The sequence below is a fragment of the Planococcus citri genome, chromosome 5 (genome assembly GCF_950023065.1).
Source record: "Planococcus citri chromosome 5, ihPlaCitr1.1, whole genome shotgun sequence".
Taxonomy (NCBI): domain Eukaryota; kingdom Metazoa; phylum Arthropoda; class Insecta; order Hemiptera; family Pseudococcidae; genus Planococcus; species Planococcus citri.
In genome coordinates this window covers 32,275,120-32,291,669 of record NC_088681.1, presented here as the reverse complement: position 1 = coordinate 32,291,669, position 16,550 = coordinate 32,275,120, and the positions used below count along the sequence as shown (strand labels likewise).

Here is a 16,550-nt window from a genome sequence, read left to right as displayed (position 1 = left end):
TCAAGACGTTGTTTGATTGGATGACTCTCGTTAAAAGAGGAATCATTTTAATTACTTTTCAATCTGGCCGAAATTTTTAGATTACATTCGCTAATTATTAAAACAAGATGGGAAAAGTTGAAAAGAATAAATTAAATTATTCATTTTTCAACCGAGATTTATAATAAACATCCAAACCCCGAAAAATTTATTACTTCGGTTTAATTCTAAGAAATGTCCCATTAAAAAAGCACAGTACAAAAAAAAGGCTTGGCCTCGTTCGTCGCGTAATTAAAACCAGTTTTTTTCTTCTCATATTTCCATTTTGCTCATTGATAAACTCGAGCCCATTCGCAGATATCGTTATCAATTTGCAAGATTCGCTTCGCCATTAATTTAATTACTTCATCGTTGTTGAAATTACAATTCATAAAGTTTTCCAAGATGGAACTCCTCGACGGTCGTTGTAGAATCGAAAGATACACAAAACTTGTTATTTCACCAAATCGTCTCGGGTTGAGTTTTTTTTTTTTTTAGATATTTTGCGCTGTTTATTTTACCAACAACATTGTACATATAAAACATCGTAGATTATAAATAAATATAAAATTCACCAAGCAAAACATTTTTATTGACGTGGAATTAGAAAATTTTATGCATTTGCGAAATTATGTTATGTAAATATTTCATATGTATCTCGGAATACATATTTTCGCGAAAATGCACTCGAAATCGAGGGAAACAAGACTAGGTACATATTAATGGTGTTGTGAGGAGTGAATTTCTTAAGAAAATAAGAAGTAGGTACGACAGACAGAAACCAAAATCCTACATTTAAGCATCATCTCCAAGCAAGTAGCCTATTATATGTACCTACTTGACTGGACTTGGAAAAATTGTCAGCTATTTTTTTTTTTCAGAATGTTGAGCTCAAGTCATAAATTTTCCACATTTTTATTCGTTTAAAAAATGTTTGAAAAACTTACCTATTACTCGTACATTTAAGTACAAAATGTAGACATTTTTTTTAGAAATGAATTTTTTTGTGGAAGATCATAAAAGAGAGGTACAGCATTTGGAAAAATGGCATTTCTGAAATTTTATTTCTTTCAGATGGGTACCTGCAGAATTTGCAAAACCTTTGATTGCCACCTGATTACAAAGTGGTACGAAGACTTCATTCAAAAAAACTAAAATTTTTCCCAATTGTAACTCCCTTACAGTAGAAAATCCGAAAAAAATAAATAAATTGAAATTTCGCTGTCCAGCCTCAAGGTTGTCTGTCTGTCTGGCTATCTAGCCTCATGAGGTCATTGACTCGTCCGTTAGGATTTTCAAGGTCATATGTCTGCCTGTCTGGCCTCTTAAGGTCACTGGCCTATCTGTCTAGCCTCACATGGTTGTCTGTCTGCTTGATCTGGCCTCTCACAGTCATTTAACCCATGTGGCACGCTTCTCAAGGTAGTCTGCCTTCTGTTTGACCTCTCAATGCCGTCTACCTATTATGGCTTCCCAATGTCATATTTCTGTCTGGCTGTCCTCTTAAGGTCATCAACCTATGTGTCTTGCCTCTCAAGGTTGTCTGCACACCTGTCTGGCTTCCCAAAGTCGTTTGTGTGTTTGACTGACGTGTCTGATCTCTTGAGGTCATTGACCCATGTGTGACACTCAAGGTCACTGACCTTCTTGTCTACCCTCACATGGCCATACACGTCTGTCATGGATGACCTCTCACGGTTGTCTGTGTACCTGCCTGCCTGTCTGTTTGTCGGGCCTTTCAAGGTCATTGACCCGGCTGTCTGGCCTCTCAAGGTCGTCTGTCTATCTGTCGAGAGGCTCGTTTGGCCGCTTGTTTGGCCTCTCAAAGTTCCAAACTGCAAATTAAAATTATGTGATTTAGAGGCCCTGTGGGCTCCGTAAATTAATTTTAAATTTGGTCATTTAAAAGTCATGCAGGCTTCAAAAATCAAATCACTTTTCCATAGTTTGAAGGCCATGTGAATTCCAAAAATTATTTCTAATTTGGTAATTTAAAAGCCATGCTAGCTCCAAAAATCATTTTTAAATTTTGTAAATAATTTAAAACGTCATGCAAGGTCAAAAAGTTGATTTAAAAATTTATTTTGGAGGCCATGAAATTAATATTTTGGTAATTTTTGGTAAATTATTGTTTTTTTTTTGGGGGGGGGGGAATTACTGATCATTTTTAGTAGATATGTACCTACCTAATTGAATTGATGTAATTTTCTGGTGTATAACTGATAATCGTTGGTGATTGTAAAATTGGTCTTTATGGTAAATTACTGGTAATTTTTAGTAAATTACTGGTAATTTTTAGTAAATTACTTGGACATTCTTGGGAAATTACTGGACATTTTCAGTCAAATAATTTTTCGTAATTAAATTGTCTCATTGGTCATTATGGTAAATCACTGGTAATTTTTGGTAAATAACTGGTAATTTTTGGTGAACTACTGGTAATTTTTAGTAAATTACCTGGACATTTTTGGGAAATTACTGGACATTTTCAGTCAAATAATTTTTGGTAAATAAATTGTCTAATTGGTCATTATGGTAAATTACTGGTAATTTTGGGTAAATTAAATATTGGTACTTTTTGGTAAATTAAATACTGGTAATTTTTGGCAAATTGAACACTGGTGATTTTTGGTAAATTAATGATAACTAGTGAATTAATTGCAATTTTTGATAAGCTACTGATTGCTGGTTGGTGTGAACCTGAGATCTGATAAGTGAGGGGGAAGGGGGAGTAATCAATGAATTGTCAAAATCACGTCAAACTCTCAAAAATCATCGTGCCATTTTGTTAGGATTTTGATAACTTGGAATGAACTCTCAAACACAAATTTTCCCGAAAATAAATTTCATCCGAGTCAACTTTTTTGGAAATTTGTATAGAAATCCTAAAAAAATATATAATTATAGAGTTTTTATCAGAGTGATAATTTTGTACGTTTTTTATTTTGGGCTTTCTTTGAATCGGGATTGAAACTTGCGAAAAAAAATTTTTTAGCAGGCATCTCCCCTAATCCAACATTTTCTACCCTTCTCGAAAGAAAATCTCACGATTTGTCAGTTATAGTGGGTGATGGAAACGTTACTTTACAAGCATTTAAAGTGACATAATGCGCACCTATAATTTTCAAAGGGGTTATGCTATAGTAAATTAGCTAATATTCGAACAAGTTAGCGCGGAATATCTATGTGGCGTGAAGAAGGTACGTTTGAAATTCCAAACCGAAGAATATGTTGGCAAGTTTGTCCTATTTTACGAGCTGCCTCGCCTTGTAAATGTATACAAGAAAGTTATAAACACAGACTGAAAACTTGATCTGATTGCGTGAAATATTATTACGTCGTCGTCGTTGTGCGATGTGTCGACGCGTCGTAACAGCTAAAGCGAAAGGATTTTTCCTCCGTCTAATGTTGTTATAAGTTAGCCGACTTGATAAAAGTTACTCGTTGCAAATTATACAGACATAATGTGTGTGGTGAAAATAAGTATATCGTTAAAAATCAGCGAGTAGTTAAATTCAGCAGAAGATACTGAAATACAAAGTATACAAGGTGTCCTGGTCTCCTGGTACATAACTAAACTAGTAAAAATTGATATTAGTTCTATCCAATGCCATGATAAAACTTTTCAGCTGTTTTCTTATAGCCAGTATTTGCTCTTTCAATTTTTGACAGATAGATAGGCAATACCTTTGTGTTGAGTTTCTTGAACCAGTAGGTTAAGTGGTTATATCCAAATTTTTAGCTCGACTACTTTACTTCGTGCACATCCTATGAGGGTTTTCATCAATTTTGTGTGTTTCGAGGATAGGAATGGGCAGTTTTTCAAGCACTGTTTAAATTTATACGTGGGCGAGCCAAAAAAGAGAAGAGAAAAAAGGGCTGTATTATAAAAACGAGCACTTCCTAGGGCAACATTTCGAATATTTGAAATGGCATTGATTTACGGAACGAAGTATTATTATATTTTTTTTTCTCTATAAAGAGTGAGAAAAGAAAACCCACTACTACATCCAACGTATATATAACTTTCTTGTGTGATCGATTCCATATTCGGTTATATTCTCTAGACAATGGAGCTTCTGCAATTGCTACACGATGTCACGATTTCCAAGCTCGAAATCAATATTCAACGAAAACTCCCATGAGTATTTTGTTCGTTTATGTTTAACACTTCTGTGTTTAGCGAAAGTTGCCAATATAGCCGAAAGGGCCATACTATTTTATCCGAGCGAGGAAAAAAAAAATACATTACCTCTTCCTCTTTGTGTGCCAGAGTTTCATTCTGGTAATTCATTGTGTATCGACGGCGGGCTTTTTTTTTTCTTTTGCGGTTCACTATCTTATAAGCTGCTCGCGTCGAGGCGAGCTTTTTATTTTAACGGAAATTCTATTTCGTTAAATTGAACGTCTGTGAAAATTTCACTCCGATGGCCGTTCCTCAGGCTGCTTTCTAATAACGTGATATTTATCGAAGAAAAATTTTACCAAATATTACGTGTACAAAAACTGCTAAATTTATGTCGGGCCTAAAATACACTCGCCTTATTTCGCGATTGCGATTTCCACAGAGAAACGTTACGCTATGTTATTTACCAAAAAAAAAAAAGCAACTTTAGTTCTTAAATTACAGTTGCTATTGTTGTTGGAAAAATATTACGAGCCGCACTTTCAACCGAACATTGTGTAAGGGTAAAACGTTTTTTAAATTGTTTTAAATGAAGCCATTATTTTATTTTTTTTCCTCCCTGCAACTCCTCTGCAAAGCATCAAAGAAAAGTTTAATGGATGTTCGATTATTATTTCGAGACAAAATGTTAATTTTTTTCTCTCTCTCGTCCAAGTCGCGTCTCGTGTTTTGTAAAACAATTTCAAATTAAATCGCATTTATAGTACGAGTAGCCTATACCTAGAGAGAGACCAAGGCAGCTTTAAACGCTGCTATCTTCACGTGTACGTAAGCATTGTTTGAATAGAAATAGACCCTTATATCTATACCCTTACATCACGATTTCAATTTCACCTTGTTATCTGTTCATCTCGTATGCGCCTAAGAGTTTTCTTAATCTCTTTAAAACGCGATTGCACTATATGGCCTTACGTGCTTTGTAGAAATTCTTTGTCGAGATGCAAGAACAAAGAATCCAGCTCTATTCTACGAGATGTGTGAAAAGATAAGCCGACGTATTTGGCATGAAAATTTTTTTTGTTAAGAGGAATGTTGAATTTTTTTGTCCAAGATCAGTGTAAAATATCATTGACCTAAATACTTTTCGGAAATGTAGGTATTCGTTATTGAACTAAAACAGAGTGAAGGGGGCTTCAAGGTCAGCTACCCTATTGACAATTTTACTAGCAGAATGCTAGCATTAGTAGCACCCACCTAGCATGAGTAGCAGGAAACTAGCATGATACTAGCGTTATGCTAGCATGAAATGAACTAGCGTAACATGCTAGCAAAATGCCAGCTTATTACTAGCATGATAACAAACTAGCAAGAAGTATGTTAGCAATGAACTAGCTACATGCTAGCCACATAACTACCGAATGAAGCTAGCATTTCCCGCTAGCAAAATGCTATCATACATCTAGTATGAGATGAGCTAGCACAATGCATGCTAGCAATATGCTAGTTAAACCCTTGCCCCTTAATTACCAAGTGATGCTAGCAGTTCATACTAGCATGATGCTATCATATCGCTAGCATGGGGTGAGCTAGCAAAATGTATGCGAGCAATGTGCTAGTCAAACCCTTGCCTCATAATTACCTAGTAATGCCAGTTGTCCCTGCTAGCATGATGCTATCATATTGCTAATGTGAGATTATCTAGCAAAATGTATGCTAGGGATATGCTAGTTAAAACCCAGCACCATAATTATCGAGTGATCCCAGCAGCTCCTGCTAGCAAAATTCTACCATAATACTAGCCTGAGATGAGCTAGCACAATGTATGCTAACAACATGCTAGTTATATCCTAGCATCATAATTACCGAGCGATGCTGGCAGTTTCTCCTAGCATAAAGCTACCATTTTGCTAGCATGATATGAGCTAGTAAAAAGTACACTAGCCATACACTAGTTAATCCTAGCAGAATAATTATCTTATCAACAATTTTACTAGCAGAATGCTAGCATTAGTAGCAGAATACTAGCATGGTGCTAGCATGGAATCAACTAGCAGATTACTAGTTAGAATGGTGTTAGCACTTAGCACTGTGCCAGCAGACATTTTATTGGAAAATTCATCCTAGCATAGAACTGGTATGATGCTAGCTTGCGGTGAACTAGAAAAAGACAGGCCAGCAATTTGCTGGTTACATGCTGGCAGCATAACCACCGAGTAAAGCTAGCAGTCACTACTAGCATATTGCTAGTGAGTAGTAGGTGGGTCACTTTGGGGCCCCTAGACTTTCTGGAGCCGGCCAAAGTGTCCCGTCTACTTTTTTTTCAAATTTTTTTGCATTTTTATTTTTTATATTTTTTTCCTGTGTGTTGACGATGTGTATTTTACCTAACCTAACTGAGGTGTGTTGTTGATGTGTATTTGAACCTAACCTAACAGAGGTGTATTGACGATGTGTATTTAAACCTAATCACCTCCATTTATAAGATGGAAATGTGGTGGGGGTAAATTCCAAACTTGAACAGTTTTATGCTGAAAATATTTTTTTAAAGTTGTTTTAGGTATCCCTATTTTGCAAATACTGAACGAACCGTACGTCCTAGTGAAAATCTGATGAGAGTGATCTGAAAGAGAATTGAATTCTCTACAATTTCATTCGCGCGAAATTTTCGTAGGACGTTCAGTTTTGAAACTACAGCTCTTTTAAAGTGGGAGTAGGAAAAAAATTACTTGGAAAAATGGTTTTGTCTTTTAGTTTTTCGCATACACCGTACGAACCGTACGTCCTAGCAAAAATCTGATGAGAGTGATCTGAAAGAGAATTAAATTCTCTACAATTTCATACGCGTGAAATTTTCATAGGACGCTTAGTTTTGAAACTACAGCTCTTTAAACATTGGAGTAATATAAAGAATTGCTTGGTTTTAGTGAAAATATGGGCAAAATGATTCTTTTTTCAAACAGAGGGTGTAATTGAGGGTTTCTCTTCAGTGTACACATGAAGTTGCAGAAATAATTTGTGAAGAAAATAATTTACTACACCAAAACATGTTAGCAAATTTTTTTTCTTCACAGATCATTTCTGCATCTACTGATTTTTTTCACTCTTATGTGTATATATGCACATGTCAGAGTGACAGCTGAAGAGCAAATGATTTAACTTGAGTTATGTAACCAGTATTTATAGTTTTTTCTCAAATCTATCTGAGCTATCTGCTTTGTGATTGGCTGAATTTCAATCAATCACAAATTCACAATACAGCAAAATCTTTAATGATTTATGCAGCAGTGTGTGCAGATAAACTTCTGTTTGAAGTGTGTAAGGGAAAAATGACTCTTAGTGATTCAAAGAGAGGGGAATGCCAGTGCAACTGTGCTGTGCTGTGATTGGTTGAATTTCAGCCAATCAGAGAGCAGATAGCCCAGAAAGGTCTGAGAAAAAACTATAAATAGAGTTGTGGTGAGACAGAAAAGTTGATGTGCTCTAGAATGTATTCCTGCTAACATCTCTTGCTGACTGGTAATACGATGGCTACTACTTCAAATGCAGAATTCAATGTGGCTCATGGAGCTTATTTTTTTTGGGAGGTGTGTGTGGAGTACTTATGTACACATTTATGAAGAGACAGAGGTGCAGAAACGATCTGAGAAGGAGAAAAAGTTACTACACAGAACATGTTGGTAAATTTTTTTTCTTCACAGATCATTTCTGCATGTACTGTTTTTCTCTTCAGTATGCACATGAAGATGCAGAAATGATTTGTGAAGGAGAAAAACTTACTACACAAAACATGTTGGCAAATTTGTCTTCTTCACAGATCGTTTCTGCATCTACAGCTTTGCACTCTTGTGTGTGTCTATATGTGGACATGTCAGAGTGACAGCTGAAAAGCAAATGATCAACTGAAGCAATATAACCAGTATTTATAGTTTTTTCTCAAATCTATTTGAGCTATCTGCTTTCTAATTGGCTGAAATTCAACCAATCACAATACAGTAAAATCTTTAATGATTTATGCAGCTGTGTGTGTGTGTGTGCAGATTGAAATTCAGTTTTTCATAATGCAGTTAAATCTTAGTATACTGAAGCAATGTATGTGTGTGTGCAGATAAACTTCTTATCGAATAGTGTAAGGGTAAAACAACTCTTAATAATTCTTTGAAGGGAATGCAACTATACCTATGCTATGCTGTGTAGATGATTTACTGAAGCAAATGGTATATGTGTGCAGATAAACTTCTTATTGAAATGTGTAAGGGTAAAACAACTCTTAACAATTCTTTGAAGGGAATGCACCTATAACTATGCTATGCTGTGCTTGGTTAATGGGTAAATCTAATCAACCAATCAGAAAGCAGATAGCTTAGGAAGGAACTGGAGGGGGGAGGGGAGGGTATAAAAATTCCGTATATAGAGGTGAAGTAGGACAGAGAGCTCAGTGTGCTCCAGGATGTCTTACTGTCAACATCTCTTAGTGACTGGTAATAATATGCCTACTTTCAATTCAAATATGAATGCAGATCTTGAAGCTTTCACTACTGTGGTTAGTCCTTTTCAGGGCTACACAGTACAACAACTACGTAATGAAGCGAAGAAGAGCACACTTCGTTTTCATTACAAGATGAAAAAGCATGAGCTACTTGATTTATTAAATAGCCATGTATTAGGGAATATTTTCCCTTTTCACAGCACTTTATTTGATTCAAATAGTGCTTGTGTACCAGCTGCTGAAGCTGCAGCTCCCATTCAACCACCTAGTATTAACTATAATCAATACAAAGTGGTTGAATTGAGGGCTTTGGCAAAGCAGAAGGGAATCAAGAACTATTTCAATATGAATAAGGTGCAGTTGGTGTTAGCTTTAGATAGTAGTATAGGTATAGTTAATGATAATTTTAATTTAGGGGAAATTTTCCCATTTAGCAATACTTTATTTAATAAGTCTGCACCAAGAAATGGTTGGCAACAACCAGGACTTGGGCCTTACTTGGCTAGTTTAGATACTTTAGATTTAGTTAGTGATAAAGTAGGGCCAAAAAAAAGTTTAAAACGTAAAAGAATGTCTTCTAGTATTACAATTGAAAAAACAGAAAATCTGCTTTTTAAGTTAGTTGACTATTGTGATACAGATGATGAAGATGATATCTGCACAAGTAAGAGTAATAAACGAATCCGTTTGCATAATGATAACCCTTCTGTTTCACTACCACCACCACCATCTGTAGATAAACTCCAACACCTAGTTGCAGCTATGGAGGTAGATGAAGAAGAAGACCAGGTAGTACTGCAGCTAGCAATGGAGGTTGAGGTAGAGGTACCAGAGAAAGATACTCTACAACAAGTTCTTGAAGATATGGAGTTGGGTGATGACTCAATTCCTGAACCTCATAGAGAATTGCTTGAAGAGTTATTCCCTGAGAATCTTTTACCCAGCCTTATCAAAGAACAACCACCAGAACCTGTAAATGTATTGGATATATTTTTTGGTTCAAATAATGATCCAACTCCAGTTCTAGAACCACATACGAGAGTTGTGGTTCCTTCAGTTAATGCAGAAGAAGAAGTAGAAAGAGTATACATTGGAGGAGGAGGAGGTAATGTTACCAGTACTATTGCTTCTACATCCAAAACGAATGCTCCATCTACTGAAATTTCTGCCGATGCTACTGTTGATGAGACTGATGGTGAAAGTGATGAAGACCTACCACCAGGTACTGAAGCTTTACAATACATCAATGTTACTCTTGTTGATGCTTTGACAAGAGCAAAGTTTGGTTTAACAGATCATTCTCATAGAATCACATTGAGAAATAATATTGAAAAGCTACCTAGAGTAGATCTCATTACAAAAGCACTGAATGAAATGATGGAATATGCCAAGAAGAAATCTGGTTTCTTACCTGGTGATTTCATTGACCTTCAGGTTACAAACCCTACTCTAAATCAACCTATTCGAACAGGTCTTCAAACAGAAGACCATGTTGAATCATTGAAAGAGAAGTTGGAACAAATTTTGACTTCGGATGAAAATGTGGATCTTTTTGCATGCAAGTTCCATATTCAAACAATCAAAATCCCACGGGGTGAAGGTCGATCCAAGATCTTGAATTTGGTCAGAGACAAGCATACCAAGACTAGTATCAATCAAATTAGAAATGATGATAATTTATGTGGTTTACGTGCTGTCATTGTTGGTATGACTCATCATACTGAGAAAATTTTGGGTGAAACTTTGACTGATTCACAAATTAAGAATACACGAAAAGGACGTCCCATTCAAACCAGATTAGCTCGTAAATTGTATAAACAATTGGTCGATAGGTATGCTGTGGATGGTTTCACATGTGAAAATGGTTTAAGCATTGCCAACATGAAATTTATTGAAGAATTTCTCAATATTCAAATTGTGGTCATTGAAGCCATAGTTAATAACCCTAGAATTTATAGTGGTGTTGATAAAGAAATGAAAATCTATCTGTATAAGGATGGTAATCATTTTGATACAATAAATTCAATGAAAGGGTTTTATGGCAGTGTATACTTCTGTGACATTTGCTGTTCAGGGTATCAGAATCCAGATAAACATAATTGTATTGGAGTTGAAAATTGTAAGCTCTGCAATGAACCAGTACACAGCGATGTGAAACGTGTTCTTTGTACAGATTGCAACCGCTATTGTGTCAACATGGAATGCCTGAAAAAGCATAAAGAGACTGTCTGCAAAGAAAAATTCAAATGTATTGGCTGTAGCAATGTTGTTAGCCGCTTGGATCTTGACCATAAATGTGGTTATTCAAATTGTAAAAATTGTGAACAATATGTTGATATGGCTGTACATGAATGCTATATAAAAGAACTTCCTGCAAAGGGTGGTAGATGTGCATACAAGTGTAAGAATTGTGGTCCCAGCTGGTGCAAATGGGAGAATAAACAGTGCACTTATACTGAAAAATATATATTTTTCGATTATGAGTGTCAACAAGAAACAGGTGAACATGTACCTAACTTAATCATTGCACGTGATTTTGACAATAACATACGTTGGTTTGGATCAAATGATGAGTTTTGTGCATGGCTCATTGATAAACAGCACAAAGATTACACTGCAATTGCACACTATGCTCGAGGTTATGATAGTTATTTCATTTTGAAATATTGCATAAAGAACACAATTGTACCAAAGACAATTTTTTCAGGCAGTAAATTGATGATGTTGAAGATTGGCCCTCTCAATTTACGAATAATTGACAGCCATAACTTTATTGCCTCACCACTAGCAGAATTTCCAAAAACTTTTGGATTGACTGAGTTGAAGAAAGGTTACTTTCCACATCTCTTCAATACAAAGGAAAATGAAAATTATGTGGGAGACATTCCAGCTACACATTATTATTGTCCTGACAGAATGAAACCAGAAGCACGTGCAGATTTCCTAGACTGGCACAAACAAAAGGCTGAAGACCATTACCAGTTTGATATGAAAAGTGAACTGTTTCAGTATTGTAGTTCAGATGTGGATATTCTGCGTCGTGGTTGTTTGAAATTCCGGGAAGACTTTTTGGAAAGTGGAAATTTGGATCCATTCTGTTATACCACCATTGCCAGTGATTGTATGGCCTTGTATAGAAGTAAATACTTGAAGCCTGATACAATTGCTGTGAATAATAAGGAGTTTCACGATCAGTTTTCCAAGGTTTCAGTATCTTGGTTAAACTCGTTCAATAGCCCTAATATTGTTCATGCAGGCAATGGAGGTGAAAAAAGGATTTGTGGAGCTAAGGTTGATGGTTTTGATTCTGCAACCAACACAGTTTACCAATTCCATGGTTGTTTCTGGCATGGCTGTCCTGATTGCTATGATGAAGAAACCACTAACAGGGTGAATCATGACTGCATGGGAGATCTATACCAGAAAACTGTGGAGAGAACAGAACAGCTTCAAAGAGCGGGGTACACTGTAGTTGAGATGTGGGAATGTCGGTGGAAAAGGACTCGTGAATACTCTAAGAACCGTTACCTGATCAATAACCAAGTAATAGAGCCACTGAATCCACGTGATGCATTCTTTGGTGGGCGTACTGAAGTCTTCAAATTGAAGAAGACAGCTGATGGTATTGATGGGAGAATCAAGTATATAGATGTTTGCTCACTATACCCAACTGTAATGTATTATGATCTATATCTGGTTGGACATCCAACAAAGATTTTGAATCCACCCTGTTACAATCCAAATTGGTTTGGATTTGTTAAATGCAAAGTTCTACCACCTCGTGATCTTTACATTCCAGTCCTTCCATGTCGTGTACAGATGAGCAAGAGTGAAAAATTATTGTTCACTATATGCGTGAAATGTGCCATTGATAATCAGCCTAGGTGTACCCACACAGATGCAGAACGTGAATTTGTAGGTACTTGGTCTACTCGAGAAATGAACAAAGCTATTGAGATGGGATATGAAGTGTGGCATTTTGACCAATCTACTGATTTGTGGAAAGACTACATTACCTATTTCTTGAAAGTGAAATTGGAATCTAGTGAGCACTCATATCCAACCAAAGAAGCTTACGTCGCAGCTGTGAAACGTGATCAAGGTATTGATTTGGATGTTGACAAAATTGCCTATAATCCAGGAAGAAGGGCTGTTGCCAAACTATGCCTCAATTCACTTTGGGGCAAATTTGGACAGCGAGACAACATGGGTAATACCGAATACATAACAGATCCATGTCGTTTCTATAAAATTCTCCTAGATGATAAGCTGACAAATGTTCACGTGTTTCCATTATCTGAGGAAATGGTTCAAGTGAATTACAAATTCAAGGATCAATATGTTGCACGCAACTATAAGACCAATATTTACATTGCAGCTTTCACAACTGCTAATGCCCGGCTTAGACTTTATGATCAGTTGTCAAAATTAAATGAAGCAGTTCTTTATTGCGACACTGACTCGATAATATATGTAGACAATGGAACCAATACCGTGACAACAGGTGACTTGTTGGGTGAGTGGACTGATGAGCTGAAAGGAGATTACATTACCAAATTCATAGCCTCAGGTCCTAAATCTTACTACTACAAGACAAACACTGGTAAAGAATGTCTCAAGGTGAAAGGTTTCACTCTACACTATACCAATGCGAAGAAAATCACCGGATCGGTTATGGAACTGATGATTGATAAGGAATTTCCAAACGTGATCACTGTTGATAAGAATATTGTACGAGATGTGAAGACTAAGCAATTGGTTAACACAGATCAGACAAAGAAGTTTGGATTTAACTTTGATAAACGTGTGATTTGTGATAATTTCGACACAGTTCCTTATGGTTACATTGCTTAGTGAAAAGTTGAAGAATTATATTACAGTTGGTAATGGATAAACGTAGATTGAAAAATTTGATAACAGTGATTAATTTCGACAATCAAGTTAAGAAAAAACAACGTAAAGTAGAAATGTTTCCTGATGTGATCCGTTGCGGTATGTTTGGACCTAGTGGCTCTGGGAAATCAAACTTACTTCTTACCATGTTGGTACACATGAGACCATACAAAAATTTGTATCTATGCTCGAAAACAAGTTACCAGGAAAAGTATGGAACACTGCGTGAACTCATAGCTGGACACAATAAAAATAAGAAAAGTAGAAAGCAAATGATTAATATCCAAGAACTACAAGTTGAATCTCTCCCCGAACCTGAAGATTTGGAAATGGATTCCATTGTGATTTTTGATGATGTGTTGACTGAAAAGCAAGATAAAGTTGCAAATTTTTTCCTCAGAGGCAGACATCGCAATATTTCTTGCTTTTACTTGAGTCAAGCATACACAAAAATACCTAAAAAGAGTGGTATACGTGAAAATTTCAATTACATTATACTGTTCAGGCAGGATTTAGTGAATTTGCGTCAAGTTTATACTGAATACATCACAGATGTCACTTTTGAGAAATTCCGTTCAATGTGTAACAATTGTTGGCGTGAACAGTTTGGTTTTCTGGTTATTGATGTTGAGAGTGATGAATGCAAGTATAAAAAGAAGTTTGAAGAAAGTATAAATACCTGAGACCTAATTTGATAAGGTATATAGGAAATTGGTTCAAAAAAACTATACATAGAGGTACCTAATACTAATAAGTTATTATCATTACTATGGCACGTGCTAATGAAAATTATGACAATTTCTTTGAACGTTATGATTTTTATGACTATAGACCTCCTTCATCTGAGAATATTAACCAACCAGGTGGTGAGTTTCCCATAACAGTTTATAACGAAGATATCATTACGTTACCTTGTGAAAGTAGACTTGTGTTTACTGGTCAAATCAGTGTAAATACCGTAGCCACAGATGGTACTGCTACAGCTGTCACCAACATTGATACAAGTAAAATTGATTTTGATCTGAATGGTATTTTACATCGATTTGAATTCATTGAATACAAAGTTGGCGAACATAAAGTTGATGATATTCGTAAACCAGGCTTTTCAACAACCATGAAAGGTCTTGCTTCATTCAGACCAAATATGGCTCAAAGTCTTTCTGGTTGGAATATTTATCAAGGAGCAAAAAGTCTGATCAATAGTTCGGGGTACTTTACAATTATTAAACCTCTTTCTGAATTGATGGGTTGTTTTGAAGATTATCGTAAATGTCTTGTTCGCGTACCTCAAACATTGATTTTTCATATCAGTACATCGTCTGACAATAATTGTTTTTACTCAAAGGAGGGTACAAAATACAAAGTTTCTTTCAAATTCACAGACATTATTTGGCGTATGCGCCACATAAAACTGAGAATTGATAAAGAAGCCAAACTTCACAAAGAAGTGTTGACCAGTACAAATTATACAATGTATTTTCGTCACTGGTTGTATCAAAGCACAACATTACCTGTTGGGACTACAGAATATACGTGGGATGTTCCCGTTTCTCATTCTAAAGTTAAGTATGCTATAATAGCTTTCCAAAAAGATGGTGTGGGAAAACTTGACAAACAAATGGGTAGATTTGATTTACTAAATGTTGAAAATGTGCAGTTGGAAATCAACAACTACTTACTGTATCCAAAGGATCGTTTGAACCTCAAGTACGCAGAAAATAAATGTGGTAATATTTTTGAAATGTTTAAAACATTCCCCAAATCTTACTACAATCGACTAGAAGAAGATCCAGTCTGTGATTACATCACATTCCTAACGGATTTTCCAATGATCATTATTGACTGTTCTCATCAACCTGAAGTAATCAAAGATTCTTTGATAAATACAAAAATTCATTTCAATTTTCGAGATGATGGTTTTCCTGATAAAGGAATGGTACACCTACTCATGATTATGGATTGTAAAGCAGTTTACAATCCTCTGAACAATCAAGTTATCACATAGAATTGACTAATGAAGTTTTTTTTCAATATTTTATTTTTTCAAGATGGCATTTCAGATTTCATTGACTGAAACTTCTTCAATTTTTGATTTTGAATATGCGGATGGTATAAAGTTGAATGGACCTTACGAGGTTTGTTTGAAAAGTTTTGTGACTTATAACAACATACCCAACATATCAGAAGTGAATAATAATATAACTTTTGTGGATGTGGATGTGGATAAGGATAATGAAATTCCTCAGGCTGAGTTTATAGAGATCAGAGACACAAACAATAATATTATTAATGCCAATGCTGAAAGTCTCACTTATGACCTTCCAAAAAAGACAAAAGGAGTATATCCCTTTACTATACCCACTGGTACATATGAGATTCAAGATATTGTTAAATATATTGAAAATTTGGATAACATTAAAAACACTGGTACCTTCTTGAGGTTGAATAAGAACACATTCAAAATGGAAATCAAAAGTCCTTTGCATATTGATTTCAGACCTGCAAACTCAATTGGTCGAACATTGGGCTTTAGTCCTAGACTTTTGGCTCCAAATGAACTACATCGTTCAGATTTACCTGTGCAGATTTTCACCGTGCACACCATCAAAGTGAAATGCAATTTGATTAAATGCAATGTTGATAATCTGAAACGTAATGACAATACACTTTATGAATTCCCATTAAAAGTTGAAAGTGATGAGAAAATGATTGAAAGACCAATTACGTTGTGTTATTATCCTATTGTGAGACTGGATAGCATTTATCAGCTGCATTTGAGAGTTGTTGATCAAAATGATAGGTTGGTTGATTTTCAAGGCGAACAAATTGCAATTACTTTGGGTTTTCAACCAACTAGATGAAAAAACGTTAAATAGAGTTCTATGAGTCTGTTGATATTCTAATGACAATGGATGATAAAACAATCAGAGATTACTTAGAATCTGGCAGAGCATTGAAACAAAAGTTTGAAGAAATAAAATTTGGTAAACTAACCAAACGTATTCAGCTGGAAGAAAGGTTTAAACC

At 35.6% G+C, this 16,550-nt stretch overlaps 1 protein-coding gene across 3 annotated transcripts in view; it reads left to right on the top strand.

Annotated features, from left to right (window-relative positions):
* Window positions 1-16,550, top strand: part of LOC135847415 (zwei Ig domain protein zig-8-like) — a 216,288-nt gene that overhangs the window by 138,827 nt on the left and 60,911 nt on the right. The window lies entirely within an intron of this gene.